This window comes from Macrobrachium rosenbergii, chromosome 13 (genome assembly GCF_040412425.1).
Source record: "Macrobrachium rosenbergii isolate ZJJX-2024 chromosome 13, ASM4041242v1, whole genome shotgun sequence".
NCBI classification, from domain to species: Eukaryota; Metazoa; Arthropoda; class Malacostraca; order Decapoda; family Palaemonidae; genus Macrobrachium; species Macrobrachium rosenbergii.
Genome location: NC_089753.1, coordinates 63674438 through 63694437, shown reverse-complemented (window position 1 = coordinate 63694437; position 20000 = coordinate 63674438).

Below are 20000 nucleotides of genomic sequence, written 5' to 3'. Positions count from 1 at the left end.
ATCTTCGACAAAAGAATGGCCGTCTGGATACCGTTGATATTTCAGATGTTATATAATAAAAGATCCCAAGAGGAAGTCAAATGAAACGCCAATGCTATTTTAGTATGTCCCTAGAAAGGTCATTAAGATTAAAACAAGTGACCAGACTCATGATTTGATGATACATTAGAAACGCTTCATGACAACATATTTGCAAATTTAATTTTATGGGGACGAAATTCATTTTTGTTCCATTTCATAAATCCTGTGATTAGAAATTTACCATATAGCTGAAAGAAATTACAATAAAATCTAATGTCGACTTGAAAGAATTACTCAGCCTCTTTTGTGATGGACCAAATTGGCATCATCTATATTTGGGTTTGGTTCGTCTTCCATTCCACCACTAACAGATGATGGTAGATTGGTTACTGGCCCTAGGGAAAAGGCTAACTTGCTTCATTGAAACCTTTGAAGACTAAGCAGTCAGCTGAGGATGTCCCTCTTCCTGACAATTGCCATCCTGATCCTGTTCTTACAAAATTTACATTTCATTCTATGGATGTTAGATTCTGGCTCAGTGGTGAGAAGATCCTGATGGTTTCTTCCCTTTTTTTTTCAAAAGGGTTTTAGTTTGTTGTCTCCCAGGATCAGTAGATTCTATAGATTTTTATGTCAGGGTAATAGCTTAGCAGATTAGCACTTAGTAATACAGTGTCTGTCCCAAAGATAGCATTTATGCAGACTGCAGTAACTACAGACCATTTTCTATTCTCCTGTGCTCTCCACTTGTTGAAGATAAACTTGTTTTTAAGCCACTTTACAAGTATGTGGAATCCAAAGGAATGTTAGCTGATAATCAGTATGCATACAGGAAGCAGTTAGGTACCTCAATGCTCTTTTAGACTTGACATGCCATTTGCAAGAACCTTTGATAAAGGGTTCTGAGTTTAGAATCAGTTCAAAAGATTTTAGTGCTGCTTTCGATTTAGCAAATCATAAGACATTTATATATAAACATCAGAATCTTGGAGTGGTTGGATATGTTTTGGGATTACGTCAAGATTTCCTTACAGGTAGGTAGCAGTGAATTGCTGTCGATGGGATCTTCAGCAAACCATGACCTTTTGTCTTGAGTTCCACAGGACTAGTGTTCTTGGTCCACAGTTATTTTTAGTGTATACAAGTTGATGTGGTTGTTGGCCTGAAGACAAGATTATTCAGTATGCCAATGATGCAACACTTGTAGGTGTAGTAAAGTCTCCACTTATGAGAAATGAAGCTGCCCTCAGTCTCAATGGGACGTGGACCAGATTAGTGAAAGGTGTAGTCAGTTGGGTATGAGGCTGAACTCCAGTAAAACGAAAAACACTGTTATTAGTAGATCTCGTATTTAGATAAAGTGGTTTGGGGTGGTAGGTTTCTGTTTCTAACATTAGCAGCAATGACTAGGGCCATCGACGGAAGATCTCTTGTTTGTCACTTTTTCATACGTAGTATTTTAATCGAGATCTTTCACATTCACAATTGATCCTTGATCTCCTTTTCCTGCCGAGAGCAACTAGATTCGCTAAACAGCAGCACCAATATAAAGTAAAAGTGCCTCGATGTTGAACTTGTCCGTTCCAGAGGTCCTTTACTCCTCGCACCGATGGACTTTGGAACAGTCTCCCTGACGATGTCATGCAACTGGAACTCCAAAGGTTCAAGCGTAGATGCAATGCAATACTAGCCTAATGCTATTCTCCTTGCATTTTAATCTTTTCAGTAAGTGAAATCTCTTCTTTCTGTACTTCCCTTTATCTCTTCTTATTTCCTAATGAACACCATATTCTTTTAAAGCTTGGATTTCAAGTCAATGGCCCCTGTAGGTTTGCTCCATTTGAAAAAGGTTCATCTTCTGAATAATAATAATAATAATAATAATAATAATAATAATAATAATAATAATAATAATAATAATAATAATAATAATAATAATAATAATAATAATAATAATAATAATAATAATAATAATAATAATAATAATAATAATAATAATGAAGACGAGACCATAAACCATGTAGCAAAATAAGGCATGATTCAATAGCAAAAGCCCTCCACTGGAGCTTGTGCAAGAAACACCAGCTAGCTTGCAGTAATAAGTGGTACCAACACCAACCTAAGGGAGTGATAGAAAACTATTAGGCAAAGATCCTCTGGGACTATGGTATCACAACAGATAGGGTGATAGGTGCCAATAGACCAGACGTGACATTGATTGACAAAATCAAGAAGAAAGTACCACTCATTGACGTGGCAGTACCATGGGTCACCAGAGTAGATGAAAAAGAAAAAGAAAAAAACTGATAAGTATCAAGACCTGAAAATCGAAATAAGAAGGATATAGAATATGCCAGTGGAAATTGTACCCATAATCATAGGAACACTTGGCACGATCCCAAGATCCCTGAAGAGGAATCTGTAAAAATTAGATACCGAAGTAGCTCCAGGACTCAAGCAGAAACAGCGCACATAGTGAGAAAAGTGATGGACTCCTAAAGAGGCAGGATGCAACCCGGAACCCCACACTATAAAAACCACCCAGTCGAATAGGATGACTGTGATAGACAAAATAATAATAATAATAATAATAATAATAATAATAATAATAATAATAATAATAATAATAATAATAATAATAATAATAATAATAATAATTAAAAAATACTTATAGTAGCATGAGTCTCAAAATGGAGAAGCAAATCCACAGTTATGTATATGTACATATATTTAAAGATAAATCGATATAGATATCTTTAGGGAACTTGTTTGGTTCCCCTTTTCAATCTGACGCGTTGATGTAGCACTCCAACTAAGCAAACATAAAAGGACTCAAAACAAGCGAAGTTGTTTATAAACTATGGAACCGGTCGTCAAACAGACCAGGCAATGCCGTCGTTTTCTGAAGAAAGTCCTGCAGTCGTCTGAAACGTCTAATTGGTCGTTGCTCGATGAGGTCGTTTTGCTGAACGGGAGAAAAGAGAGGCAACCGCAGCAACAGATGTGGCTAACAAGACAACACTATCATAATGGTCTTTATTCTTAAAACCTTTAATGTACTTCCTGGAAATAAGGTTGTTGGTGAATTTATCTTCTTGCGTAAAAGATTTTTTCCCTTCCATAGATAAACCACTATCTATCGCAGCACCCTCCACTAATCTCCTTATGCCTATATCTTTACTGCTAAAAATTACTTTAGAGTCTGCCCTATCTATGCGGTGTTCAAGTTTAAGACTGTGACTAACTAACACATTGTTTTTTTGTGAGCAACCCTTTACCACTTCCGCCAAAATATTTAGTCATTCTGTACAGGGAATTTCATAAACACCAGTATGTTTATTGTTGTGATTCTGTGTACTGTTGTTGTGTAAAAGAAGTCTTTTAATGGTGTTATTGTAATTATAGACTGTATTTTTTTTATCATTATGATTTTTATTTGCAGTTTTCCTTATTCTGTTCAAGTGTGGATTAAAAGGGAGTGCAAGAAAATTCATAAATATCTTTTTGTCATGTTCTTTTGAGGAACCTATATAAAATATCCTTCTAGCTTTTTTAAAAGCATTATTAATAAAAAATGTTCAGGGTAACACAGTTTTTTGAAAACATCTTCGATGTGTTAAGTTCTCTGTCAATGAAGTCGGGGTCGCAAATTTTCAGTGCTCACAAAACAAAATTGCCAAGATGTTGGTTTTAACTTCGTTATTGTGCCAGGAGAAAAATGAATATAAGCTTCTGCATTAGTTTCTTTACGATACGCTACAAATGTGAAGGTGAAAGTCACTGGATCATGGTAAATCAATATGTTCAAAAAAGGCAACTTATTGTCTGTTTCATGTTCTGCTGTGAACTGAATAGAGGGCAAAATTCCATTAACACATTGAAGAAAATTATCAAAATTTGAAGGGTTACCTGAAAATATCATTTACGTATCTCACCAGAAAATGGGTCTCAGTGAAGGTCCATAGTTCTGCAGAATTTCGGTTTCAACAAATTCCATGCATAAATTGACCAGAATGGGAGACAAAGGAGACCCCATTGAAACACCAAACTTTTGCCTAAATTCTTGGTTGTTAAAGGAAAAGACTGTGGAGGACACGCAAAGTCGAACTAGATCCAGGAATTGTTTAGTGGGTATAGCAAAGCTAATGTTACCCAAATCCGACTGTTCTTTGAGTTTATTAAGTACACATTCTAATGGTACGTTAGTGAAAAGAGCTGTCAGATCCAGACTAACCATTTTACCCTGAACACTTCCCAATTTCTTAACTCGTTCCATGAAATCTATTGAGTGAAGAAGATGCGCCTCAGAAAAAGTGCTAACAAAGGGCTCAGTTGTTCTGCTAACCATTTTACTAACACCGATTGAGGTGAATTACACGTAGCAACTATAGGGCGCAGGACGCAACCACTCTTATGAATTTTTGGTAAACCATAAAAACAAGGAAGACTCGGGTTTTTACTGGAAATCTTACTTAGTATGATTTGTTTATGTTCATGTTCAGTCAACGTACTAGCAATTTTTCGTACATCTTTATTAAAATTTAATAGAGAGTGGTGCACCTGCGTCCTATAGTTGCTTCGTGTAATTCACCTCAGTCGGTGTTAGCAAAATGGTTAGCAGAACAACTGAGCCCTTTGTTAGGTACTCTTTCTGAGGCGCATCTTCTTCACTCAATAGATTTCATGGAACGAGTTAAGAAACTGGGAAGTGTTCAGGGTAAAATGGTTAGTCTGGATGTGACAGCTCTTTTCTCAAAGGAACATACAAGTTACACGCAGAAAACAATGTGTTAGTTGGTCGCAGTTTTAAACTCGACCACCGCATAAATTGGGCAGACTCTAAAGTAATTTTTAGCAGCAAAGATGTTGACATAAGAAGACTAGTGGAGGGTGCGGCGATAGATAGTGGTTTATCTATGGAAGGGAATAAATCTTTTACACAAGAAGATAAATTCACCAACAACCTTATTTCCAGGAAGTACATTAAAGGTTTTAAGAATAAAGACCATGATGATAGTGTTGTCTCGTTAGCCACATCTGATGCTGCGGTTGCCTCTCTTTCTCCCGTTCAGGTAACTCGGTCACTTACAGTAACCGATGTTGCAGGCGCCTATGCATCAAGCGAGGACCAATTAGACGTTCCAGGCGACTAGCAGGGTTTTCATCGGAAAACGACGGCATTGCCTGATCCATGTATGACGACCGGTTCCACAGTTTATAAACAACTTCGCTTGTTTTGAGTCCTTTTATGTTTGCTTGGTTGGGAGTGCTACATCAACGCGTCAGATTGAAAAGGGAAACCGAACAAGTTCCCGAAAACTATCTATATTGATTTATCTTTAAATATATGTACATATACATAACTGTGGATTTGCTTCTCCAATAATATAATAATAATAATGATAATACTGAACTTACGACTTGGTCTACCTACCCTAAGATTGTTGATAAATCAGGAGCGGATTCTGCTCAGTTTCCATCATAGCATCATCATTTATGAACTCGAATCTTGAATAAGCTTCGTTAGCTTATTCAGAATCCTGCAGTGACGTCATACAGACGAATGTCGCTAGTAAGCGTTTTTCTTTATCAGACGACAGAGAATTTCGCTGACAAACGCAAAGAAATTCAACATTAACATAAAAGAATGTATTTAGATGATAATCTAAATACATTCATTATGTTTTGAGAGAAAGAAAAAAAAAAAGTCGCGTACTAGAAAGAATTGGTAGAAGTTTGAGGCTTCTAACAAAATTGCCTAAAAGAGATAGATGCCTTCTAACAGTAATCCCAAGTAATCTGGCATTTTTTTTTAATAGAGAAGACTGAACTCACTACGAAATTGCTCTACATGTCAACGATTATTCATTTTGTGTACCGTATGTGGGCTCGTATCTATCATTTGTAGAACTTTGTTCTTACCATTTCCTCAATTACTGCGTATCTCCTCGTGTTTTAGGTCACTGTTATGTTTTGATTCTTAAAAAAATACTAATATACATTTACAACTATAAAAAAATATATATATATATATATATATATATATATATATATATATATATATATATATATATATATATATATATATATAATACTATATATATGACTATTTATCATCACCGTGATTCATATACAATTACAAACGTCCTTTAATATCAATTCACTCTGTAATATTTTTCTGTATGTTTCGAAGGAATTTTGGTTGATAATGATCCACCGTCCATAAAGTCGAACCAGCGACGGACGAGGAATCAGGACTACAGTGACACACTTACAAAGAGGGTATAAGTGAATACCATCCCACTGAACTCAGGTGTTTTGTTTGGGGCGATATCCACCCACAGATGCGTTTCTAAAATGACTATTTATCACATCACACGTGATCATGTACAATAAAGCTATAAATAATTTACTCTGCCTCCGGAAGTAATATATTTTCATAAGACGGACAAAGGAATCAGGACTACAGCGACACACTAACCAGTTGAATGCATCTCCCAGTGTCAAGTCCTGATTCCTCGTCCGTCGCTGGTTCGGCGGTGGACTTATTATCAACCAAAATTCTCGTAACATATATGAAAATATATTACTTCCGGAGGAGAGGAATTGATATTAAAGGACGTTTAGTTGATTGTATGAATCACGGTGATGTGGGAGAAATGACAAAATTCAACATGGCAGAGGTGGGGATATCGCCCAAACGAAAACACCTGAGTTCGACGGTGGGTTGAAATGGTATTCATTTATACCCTAACTGGCCGACTGGTTAGTGTGTTGTAGTCCTGATTCCTCGTCCGTCGCTGGTTCGACCCCACGGGACGGTGGATTATCAACCAAAAATTCCCCTTGTAACATATATGAAAATATATTACCTTGAGGTAGAGTGAATTGGATATTAAAAAGGACGTTTGTAGCTTTCGATTATATATATATATATATATATATATTATATATATATATATATATATATATATATATATATATATATATATATATATATATATATATATATATATATATACCTAAGCTTAGCCAGACCACTGAGCTGATTAACAGTGGCTAGAACCAACTGGTTACCTAGCAAAAGGACCTACAGCTTATTGTGGGAATCCGAACCACGTTATGCCGAGAAATGAATTCCTCTAACTCTTCATTGGCCGGCCGGAGAGTCGAACGCGGGCCCAGCAGAGTGCTAGCCGAGTACGATATCTAGACCCCCTCCCATGAAGAACAGTAACTTTTAAAGAAATTCATAAACCTTTCCTTCTTTCATCTGCTTCTGCTATTTTCTATTTTCTCAATAACTCCCGGGTTTTCTTTTGCTGACATCCTTCATCTCATGCCTGTTATTTGCATAACGTTTCATTTCCTCCTAGCTACTCAAACCGCTGCCGTCTGTCAGAAAAAGCAAAATTAAGAACTCACAGTCAACAGCCATTTTCACTGTGACCTACGTCAGCAGTCAAATCTGAGAAATGAAGTCTTGCTCACACAAAAGAAATAGTATTAAGTATAACCGGAAAGACTGCTTGGTGTATTCTTTGTGAAAAAAACAATAAATTACCGATAATCATGAAATATTGTCAACAGATAGATTACTTTCTATCTTGAAAATGGAAATCTTTCTCAATTTTTCATTCTTAAAAAATATCAATAACTACTAAATGAATCTTTATTTTGAATGACCGGTTCACCACGGAGCTCTGAAATTCAACTCTCTGAAAAATTTTATATTCAGTGATGAAACGGAGGAACAAAGCCTTCCACAAGAGGAGCATCCGCAGCATCTCTCAAGAACTGAGTTTAATTGGAGAGAAACGAACTCCTTTAAATGGTGGTGAAACGTTAATTAAAACCTTCACGTAGGATTAAGTGAGATCAAGTGGATCGTTAAGAGAAAACTGAGAGTGGACAAAAAAATAAAAGTAAAAAATGCGCCGAAGTTTCTCCAGCTCAATCGAGTTTTCTGTACAGTGTATAATAAAGGACATCAAAAATAGATCTAGCTTTTGGTGGTTTCGGAGTAATGCTGTATGAGCCTCGGCCCATAAAACTTTAACCACAGCCCGGTGGTGGCCTGTTCTTTATCGATGACAGATGCGCCATTATGGTTAATTTAATCTTAATTAAAATAGAACTAGAGGGCTGCAATTTGGTATGTTTGATGACTGGACTGTGGATGATCAACATGCCAATTTGCAGCCCACTAGCCTCAGTAGTTTTGAGGACGGATGGACAGACAAAGCCGGCACTACAGTTTTCTTTTACAAAAAACTAAAATGCGGGAAGACAGGAAGATGGAATTGCCTTTGAGATAATACTACAAAAAGAGAGACGGGTAAATGAAGCATTACTACGTGTCGGTTATTAATGAATACTGATTCTCATATCACTTCAGTTCCCTTATGGAGCTTTCTGTCTTTACTTGAACTTTTCATACTATTTTAAGAGATGCAGCTCCTAGTTATTTCCTCCTAAAACTTGGTTACCTGAAAATCATATTGCTGTCACCCCTTTACCCCTTAATCCTATTCTTTTGTAGTTTCCTCCAAAGAGATCCTCATTACCCTACGACATGTACAGAAAACATCTTTCAACTGTCATAATTTATCCAAATAAAATTTCCTTAATAATTCAACGTCCTTTTCCTAAAGAATGATATTATCTCCGAACCTTATTATACTAAAAATTGGTTTGAATGTGTAAAAATTGCAAAAAACTCAAAGTGTTTCTTTTCTTTTTGTTAAGTATCTCAGTCCCTTTCTCTTTACTGTTATATTTTGTAGTTCACAATGATTTCATGATACCTCTTTACCTCTTAGCATCATTTCATTGCCCATTTATTGAAGCACAGAAAGAGAAGCAAATTAATCCTTTCTTCATGAATACTTCTGCAGTTACAGATAATATTAATCGTTCCGCGAATGTTATGTAAGATAGAAACCTATAAAAATCTTTTTTTTTCTGTTTTGTACAAGCACTTAGTTTACAATAGAGCTTTTTTAAGTTTTATTACTTTATTTTTGTCTGTCTTGGTTCTCGAATTATTACTTCTAACGTTCACCTATAAATTTTTAATTTTTATATTTATTTGGAAAATGAAATATTACAAGCCTTTTTTTTTTACTGAAAATTGTAAAAAAAAAAAAAAAGTCAGTAGCAGGATGGTTTAATATTGTGTGAGCATAACGCTATGAAAAATTCCTGCGCTGATTAAAATGGACAATCACTACAACAGAAAGAAATATGATTAAAATCAATGAAATTTTCCTACCGTGTTAAAGCCTTTGATTGGATGAGTTTTATTACATGTAGGAATTTCAGAACGTTTTAGTCTTTCCATTATATACACAATAATGTCATCTCTGAAAGATGGCCAATCATTTAAATTTTAGTGATTCCTCAGAGGACGTACCCTCCTAGCCTCCATGAACAATTCTCACCCCTATTTCCTCTTCATCATTGTGTCTGCTGCACAAATAAGGCAAATTGGTGAAAGTCTGGCAATAAACAAAAGACCAATGACTACTTAATTTTCTTTCCTTTCAGCAAATTGCGAAAGAAGTGGAATGTGATTAAGGAGAAATTAATCTTGCTCACTGAGTGAAAGGAGAAAAAGGCCAACTTCTGAAAACGGCCGGAGGCTTAAGGAGAATGGGCCTTTAAAGAATTTGCCTCAGACTGTTATTGTCATCATTATTATTTGCAATACAGTAACGAAGCCAGGTGATTCCTAAACGGTATTGCTTACTTGCAAAAACAAAAGAACTTTCCTCTATCTGGATATAATAATTTAATAAATGTTACTATTTATGCATTATCTTTTCTTATTACAAGAAAACCACATTAAAAAGATGACTTGTCTCTGTCTCACTACCTGCCTGCCTAAGTATAACCTGAAGGGAATTTGAAATGTTATCTCTGCTCTCCATCTTCCATTTATTTATTAGATAAGTAATAAATCTACTGTTCAAGTGAGCTATTAAGTTGCGATTTACTAGTTAAAAGTCCCCATTTAAATACAATAATAAAAAAATAATAATTTCCTGGTAAAGTTGGTAGAGTGAAAGAATTTTATCCCTGGCACGTTCCCTTGAGTACACCAATTCTTCACCATATAAAATATGCAAAGGAATAACTTTTCAGCGAAGGTTGGTGTGCACATCATTCATCTTCCGCATGCCTTTATTATAAATTCACGACAGTATGGCGACCCAATTGCTGCTTTTGCTCATGCTGTACTTATATTTCTTTAATTTGATTAACAAATACAATATTAACTCAAGTGTGTCAAAACTGTAAATGTAATATATACACAATGACTACTGAAAATTTTGAAGTATCATAGTAAGTTCCAGTCCAGCATGAATCACAAAAGAATCGCTTCCATTTCCCTGCCGACGTCACCCGAATTAAGTTTCAGTAGTTTCATTTTTAATGTTTGCTCCTCTGAGTTTTGTATCTGATTCTTCGCATAATTATTTTTAAACTTTTTGTGGAATGTCCGCTTTGACTGGCTCCTTCAAGCACGTTTATTCAGTTCTCTCATAGCTGTTTCTACTAGTTTCTCATTATACTTTTTGAAACTGAATTGGATCTGTAGGCGATCTGGAGTCAAGCAAATAATACACTATTCAGTAATAAAAAAAATGTGTTTAATACTATGGAAATCAGTAGCTTTAACCAAAGAACGGGAGCATAAAGCAAGATGAACAACTTGATACACAAAGTATCCCTACCAGAAAGTCGATTACTCAGAGCCAATTTGCACTAATAGCTTACACACTTTTTGTACCCTGAAATCTTTGCGTTACTTCGGCAACAAATGCTTTCTACTGCGAATATATCCGACAGGTACTCAATGTTCTCAGCGATGTTAGGAAAATAATCATATTTTTTCTATTTGTATACAGACTGTAAATACTAGGCATATAAAAACCAAACAGTAAGTAAAAATACAATGTTTGTCGTATACTCTATAGTTAACAGATAAATACAGTATTAACATAATAACTCTGTTTTGTAAATGTCTCCATACAATTCTGAAATCTGGCACCTGCACGTGGTATTTGGGTAAGTGCCACAGTTTAATATGCATCAGTATTTTAAATCGTCATTGCAGTAATTCTGATAAGTGTTTGCCCCCCAAACCATAAAAATTAGTCATTGCAGTCGTCCCTCCAACACCATGAGCTAGGTGTTAAAATCCATGGTAAATAACAGCATTTTAGGTTTGAAGTCATTAATACCTAATGTTATAGATACATTTTTACATGGGAATTAGGACTCTTTATGGTCAGAAGAATAAGATCTTTAACAAAACGCAAATATGGATGCTATATACGAGTTGATTTTCATTCTGGAACAGGTTATATGTCATTTGCTTTATAATATTCAATTTTCCTAATCACTCTAGGAATCAGTGTAATAGTTTTTGATAACAAATCATAATTCTCATTAAATGATCCATAAATAAATCCTCTAAGGATGATCTATAACGCCAAATTATGCTATGGAAAATAAGCAAAGTCACCTGCGGCAACTATCAGATCCAGCACTCTTCCCCCCATCCTAAAGTAAATTGATAGGTAACTACCGATATCTACAAGTTTATATGATTTCTTTTTCAGCTCTTACAATGACATCCTTTTGGAGTTTTCTTACAGATAAGGAGAACATCAGTAAATTTATCATGGCCGTATCTTATAGAGAGCCTAACTTACTTTTCTACAAAATGAAAACATATACTCCCATCAGCAAAAGTCAAGGTCAGGAACGTCTCTCCCCCAAGGTGGGTGTGACAGGCTGATTTCCTTTTGTAAAGGACATACACGCTGGGTTTAACTGGACTCTCCACAGCGTGAACATAAAATAAAAGACGCTATGTTAACCCTGTCAACAATTAATGGTCTGCAGTCATAAAATGAATCATACCCACCTTTAACTACCAAGTTGGGCAACTGTGACAGAAGACCACCAGCCAGTAGCTAACCATCAAAGCCACCGAAAGCAACTCTGTCAACAGAAACTTATGCAACTGATGTTTTCCGTTTGGACTTAGCTTTCTACAAAGCCCTTTCCCTCCGAGTGGCTCTGGTGTCCACATGGTCATTGTGAGACTTATTGTTTCAGTAACTGGCTGATAATCTAACACCCCGTCAGAGGTATCTTCTATCAAAATGTGCCTTTAACAGAAGTGCAATTTATGATTTAGTTTGGGGACAAGCTCCTGAACCTAAACAGCTTCCCATTTTCCAGTGGCCTAATGATGTTCATCAGACAATAGCCAGCCCCACTATCATAATTTTTTCCTTTTAAACTCTTACTGAACGTGCTTTAATAGTTGTGTATGTTCAATCTATGCAAACAAAACTGTTTTTAAGCATCCCCATTAATTGTTCAACTCACACAAGGTGACCAATTCAAAGGGAATTTCATTTAAATTAGTATTTATGTTCAAATGTATCATGGACTGATAGCTCAAAATGAATGACAAAACCTGCCCCATGAGTAAAACTGTTTATCGACATAGTGCAAAATAACAATCTGTTTTCATTACATAAGCAAGGAAAATTATTCTTATGTATATGCATTTATTTGCTCAACAAATTGAATTTGAAAGAATTGTGTATTTGTGTTTGTTACTTCTGGCAATGAAGTTGGATCGAGGTTATTGACCTTACGGCCTTGGTTTCTTTGTTTCCTCTGACAATGGAGAAGGGTCTTTAGGCTTTTCTGTTCAGATACTAATGCCAACCCTTTCAGCCAACTTTCCAGGTCTTATTTGCTTCCTTCATCTCATAAACTTAACATTTGTTTATTTTTACTAGTTTTTTCATTTTCTCTTTCTCCACTTGACTAAACCATATTCTGTGCTCTCGTCTATTCAACCGTTGTTGAATAAAAACGCTATACAAACGTATACCACCATCAGAAAGGCCGTTTCTTTAAAAAACTCTTTTATTTTTCCATCAAATCTCATATGAAGATCCATTAACTTTTTTCCCATCCATCAATTATCCTTTATATTAACACAAAATTATACCAAAGTCATTCCACTTCAGTTCTTCAGGTGCCCATACTACTTTTCATTTCTCGATCGTTTCAATATACGCTGTGCTACAAGTATTCACTTTCAATCTTATCTTCTTCCAAAAACACCTTTCCCGTTACCCGATCAGCAGCTTATAATCTGAAACATCAGTTGCTTTAAAATCCATTCACGACTGGTTTTCTTATTCCAAACACTTGCACTACATTCCAGTCGTATCTTGACTTCTCACATAACTTGGTCCACAGAAGCTACATTTCATCAAGCGCATGGAATAAGAAAACCAACCATGAACAGATCAAAGAGACTGGTGTTAGGTTATTTGCATGAAACCAGTTGTTCTCTGAATACCTTTGATGACAAGCTGACTTATCATCAAATTTCTTTAATGATGGACTTAGTTAAAATGTGTATATATATATATATATATATATATATATATATATATATATATATATATATATATATATATATATATATATATATATATATACATATATATATAAATATATATATATATATATATATATATATATATATATATATATATATATATATATATATATATATATATATATATATGTATATATATATATATATATATATATATATATATATATATATATATATATATATATATATATATATATATATATATATATATATATATATATATATATATATATATATATATATATATATATATATATATATATATATATATATATATATGTATATATATATATATATATATATATATATATATATATATATATATATATATATATATATATATATATATATATATATATATATATATATATATATATATATATATATGTATATATATATATATATATATATATATATATATATATATATATACAATACATATACTATATATATATATATATATATATATATATATATATATATATATATATATATATATATATATATATATCCTTATGGCATTTCATTCTCTCATATTTTCCCGGTGAACAGAGAGGGGCATAGAAGGGAAATTGCTTTACAAAATATATAGTTTGCAACGTTCAAATAGTGTTTTTGAGGCTTTTGTCTTCCTTATATATATATATATATATATATATATATATATATATATATATATATATATATATATATATATATATATATATATATGTATATGTATATATATATATATATATATATATATATATATATATATATACATATATATACATATATATACATATATATATATATATATATATATATATATATATATATATATATATATATATATATATATATATATATATATATATATATATATATATATATATATATATATATATATATATGTGTGTGTGTATATATATGAAGATAAAAAAGCCCCATAAACACTGTTTGAACGTTGGAACCTATATTTCCAGCACTTCCTTCTATGCCTGTTCACTGGGAAAATATGGACAGATGAAATGGCAAGGGTATATATACAAAAGCATATAAAAGGTGTGGCATTAAGTCTCCGATGGTATGCAGGTGACCGTTTTCCCTAGGAGGGAGAGTAAACTGTTCCCTAGTGGTTTTCGGCCCATTAACTCCCGTTTGCCGACGATTCTGGTGGTGTGTCATTCACGGGAGTTAATGGCCGGAAAACCACTCAGGGGAACAGCTTAGGAAACGGTCACCAGATACCAATGGAGACTTAATGCCACACCTATGTCTTTGCTATATACTCTGCTGTAAACATTTCATCTGCCCATATTTTCTCCAGTGAATAGGGCATAGAAGGAAGTGCCTGGAAATATATTGTTGCAATGTTCAAATAGTGTTTTATGGGCCTTTTTATCTCCATATTATACTGTAGTATTACAGTAAAAGACATCCACATATATATATATATATATATATATATATATATATATATATATATATATATATATATATATATATATATATATATATATATATATATATATATATATATATATATATGAAAGCTTATAGGTCCCAGTATTTTATGAATTACAATACACACGATGTTTGATTATTAAATGTAGCTATAGACATTCTGAAGAACCTTGAGAGGTTGAACAGCTGTTATCTGAATCATTTCCTAATTAAATAAAACTGATACGTCAGGTACTCTCAAGATGTGGGAACTTGCCACAAGACTTCGTGAGTGTGTTTGCAAGAAATGTCCAGGTTCCAGTAAATGTGTTTGTATGTGCATTTCTTTTGGGCTGGAGACCCAGGGTGTGAAAAGATTAGTTATTAGAAAAATGATCATTCGAAGACCAACATTGAACATCATTAAAAGTCGTCAGTGAAGAGTCTGAGGTTCGAGACCTGTCGATTAAGACTGTGAAAATTGTTGTTTGGAGGTAGGGACGACTTTTGATTTCCCTAACTGTAGGTAGCTTCTGTCATTTATACATGTCTATTGTGTCAAGCATTTATTATATTGTGTGTACTTTATAAGTAACGTGGGAGGAATTCCCATATCTTTAGTTTTATGCATTTTGTTTAATAAGGGTTTTATTTGACTTCTTTAGAGGTTTCGCTGAGAAATGGGTTAAAGATGTACTCATTGGGAATGTACTGGACTTCGACTTATTTTGACCTATTGTGAGATAACGATGTAAAGACAATAATTAGTTGAATATGATCGACTGTAATTTGATTGACCTTTTGGTGAATATTAATATTCCATTTCATTTCATCTCTTCTTTCTGGCAATACAGTTATGTTAGATTATTGTCAACTAAAGTATTTTTGGTAGAGTTTGTTTCACTGTAGACTTGAGAGAGAGAGAGAGAGAGAGAGAGAGAGAGAGAGAGAGAGAGAGAGAGAGAATGCAGGGTGAGTAGGTACAAATATGCCCTACCAGTAACCTTTTTGACGCGGCCACTATCAAGCTACCAATAAATAGGACTTGACTTTATAGAAACAGTAAGCATTGAAATTTCCTCTTGACTGGGTAACACACACACACACACACACACACACACACACACACATATATATATATATATATATATATATATATATATATATATATATATATATATATATATATATATATATATATATATATATATATATATATATATATCTATATATATATATATATATATATATATATATATATATATATATATATATATATATATATATATATATATATATATATAAAGAGAAATATAAAAATGTGTATATATATATATATATATATATATATATATATATATATATATATATATATATATATATTTTATATACATTTTTTTTTTTCCTCCTTATTGCTTCCTTCTTGCCTTTTCTGTCTGTTTCGGACAGTGACTTGAGAAAATAGGTCAAAGTCTAAAATAATGATAATTCTGAACTCCAGCGCCTCTTACTAACAGGTTTACAGGTTCTTGAGAAAAGAAGCTGATCTTTGGCCCATACTTTACCCTGAAACCTAAAAAAAAAAAAAAAAAAAAAAAAAAAAAAAAAAAAAAAAAAAAAATCTGGGCAAAAACATTTGGTGAAAATAATAACCAACCTTCAAGGTACCTACTTAGCTAGTTTCATCAACATCAAAAGACCTAAGGGAAGGACAAAACCAAGAACAATGTAATTGTACTTGGGTGCAGCCATGGCAGCATATTTCTTACTGAAAAGCATTTGAAATCCTACTTCACAGTAAACATTTTGCATGTGGAAATATTCATTAAATAAATAATAAAGTTCTAAAAAAAATGGATGAAATAATATAGAGAGAACTTTATGTTGTAAAATATTCCCATCTTCAAAAGCTGCTATTTGTCCCTCAGAACTTATTCATTGTTCATTTTGATCAAGAACGAACTGTCATGGTCTGTGTGATCTAAGGATAAACAATTAAAACTGCTTTTGGAATTAACATGTGACCTGAAAAATTGGTCGTCCAAAATATCTGTGGAGTTCGAAGTGCCAAGTGTCCTGAAAATTAGCTGAATATAAGTTTTTGACCTACAAACTTACCTGTGGCCATGGAAACTGGGTCAAGATCAAAATATTCCGGGACGTAAAAGCCAACTCATCAGATGCATATAGCCAAGTTTCATCTGAATCAGAAGTATGGACTGGGAGACGAGTATCCTAAACCTGCTGTGAATATATATTCACGAATATCCAGAGTGTAGCTCTATATTTGCAACTCTATTTAGTTTTTGTTTGCATATAGATATCCTGTACTGCAATACAGAAAGAAATACTGGAGGGATGAAATCGTGTTTCCATTTTCATATACAGGCAAATTACCTGAGGCATATCCATATGGATTGTGATGCGAAAATCTCTTTTATATTTAAATGTGTATTGCATTGTGAAGCACCATCAGGATGCTAAAACATTTATTCATTTCTGTTTTTGCCATATATTTTTTTTATTTTAGATGTTTTGAATATTACTTCGCCTTTTAATATCTGTTTTGTAATCATAAATGGTATATATAGTACTTTACTAGTGCCTTAACTTATTCATATCATTCTTAAACTATATGGTTTTCTTTTATCTAGTGTAATCACAGATATGGGGTCCTTCTTTCTCTGATTAATTACAACTCTTGTAAGTCCTCTTAAGTTTCAAATACCCTCGGGAAATGGGTCAGTGCTATTCCTAATGAGAACAAAAAAACACCCACGCCACAGTTCCCTTCAGGGGAACACAGAAGATGAAGGGTTTTCCAGTGTGAAGAATCCACTTCCTCCCGGCAGCGCCAATGAGTGTCCTGGAGCCAAGCTCCCCCGACCAATGAAAGCCCAAAGACAAATAGTATGGAGAACAGAAGTTGGGCATCGTGGGTAAAACCACCTGTCGACGAACTCTTTCCGTAGCATCTCCAGAGAGCCGTGGTGAGGACGACATAAAAAGTATCCAAAGCGACCAACATATAGATGACATTCTACCGCCAAGTGCTTGATGATGAAAATGGGAAGTAGAAACAGTCCAGCCATTTGGTAAGTTAACTAGCGTTGTTCAGGTCATGCGGATTGCAGCCTGAGTTTCAATTACAGACATCGACTCTTCGCCTTCATTGTTCTGCACTTTCATTAAAATTTTCCGTAGGTATGCACTATGTATGTATATATATATATATATATATATATATATGTATATATATATATATATATATATATATATATATATATATATATATATATATATATATATATTATATATATATATATATATATATATATATATATATATATATATATATATATATATATATATATATATATATATATATATATATATATATATATATATATATATATATATATATATATATATATATATATATATATATATATATATATATATATATATATATATATATATATATATACATATATATATATATATATATATATATATATATATATATATATATATATATATATATATATATACATATATATATATATATATATATATATATATATATATATATATATATTATATATATATATATATATATATATATATACTATTATATATATATATATATATATATATATATATATATATATATATATATATATATATATATATATATATATATATATATATATTCTATATTCTTAGAATTTATCCTCCTCATCTGGCAGCCAGTGCCGTAATTTTATTTCGTCAAGCATTTTCACCTTTCATTTGATTGTAAGGCCAAGAAAACATGGTGGTGAAGATAGAACAAGCGTATTTTGAACTAGAAAAAGCGGTTTAGGGCCTGTTTCCACTCATATAGGGATATTCCTACTCCAGTTGACCTAGGGTGGACAATAGGGACCCTCCTTTCACCCCCATCACGCGATATGGGAGTAGCTAGGCCATTATGGGCATGGGGACGTAGCCAGACTGTGAGAGAGATAGGAACTTAAGCTCTAAGTACTTAATCTTAAGACCACTTTTTTTCCTTCATTCTTTTGCTGGCTGTATGACTTCAGTAACCGGCCAATCTCTCATGTTTAGCGCACACATCTGCAGGCCCAGGTACATTGACTGCAATTAGTCAGTAAGCAGCCCTTTCCCTCCCCCTGAAATTCCTTGATTTTTCCTTTCCTTCAAACTTCAATTTTCTTCCTCCAACAAAAAGCAGTCCCTTTGTTAAGTCACCCCATTTCAAGCAGCCTGTGAATCGCCCCATGACTTGCTTTGAAATCAACTTAATAAGATTCAGTGATAAGTATTCTAATATCCCCTCCCTAATGCAAATTATGTGCAAATTAGTTCAAGTGGTATAAATGTTTGGTCCTCCCTGTGCGGAGATTTATTGATTAATTAATAGCACTGGAGATTTCCTTTCTCTTCCGTGTTTGCACTAAAACCTGACCTCTCTTACAGGAGCCATCCTATCCTGTCCAGTCCTCAAATCCATGCCCCACTAGTTCTGACTGCCATCCAACTCTGTAACCATTCCTGGTCGCAGCCTGATCGCAAGAATCCATTGCCCACACAGACATCATCTTAATTAACTGATTGCTGTTACCCTGGAGTTCACCCCTTCCATTGTATTAATGTGAGAATTGATGCATTTTTAACATAATAGAGTCATTTGTTATAGTAGGATTGTTGTATCTGAGGCCTCTCATATCTGCATTGCTTTTATTTACAGATTACTGAATTATTGCACTATCGTATGTAATTTATGTCTGTAAATTGTTTTACTTTACATTCTTTTTGGTCTTATATTTTCCCCATTTTCTGTAAATAAACCCCTTTTAATTGTAAAGAATTCTAATTCCAAATGGCGACCTTCATTATTTACAATAAATCCAGGAAGAATCTAAGGCGAGTTCCCAGAAGTTCTCCTTTTTATTCATAAACTCCGGGCCCCCTTTGGTACAAAGGCAGTCTATAATAATAAATTGTTCCAATTCCCTCCTACACCTAGGACCTAGTTTATGACAGT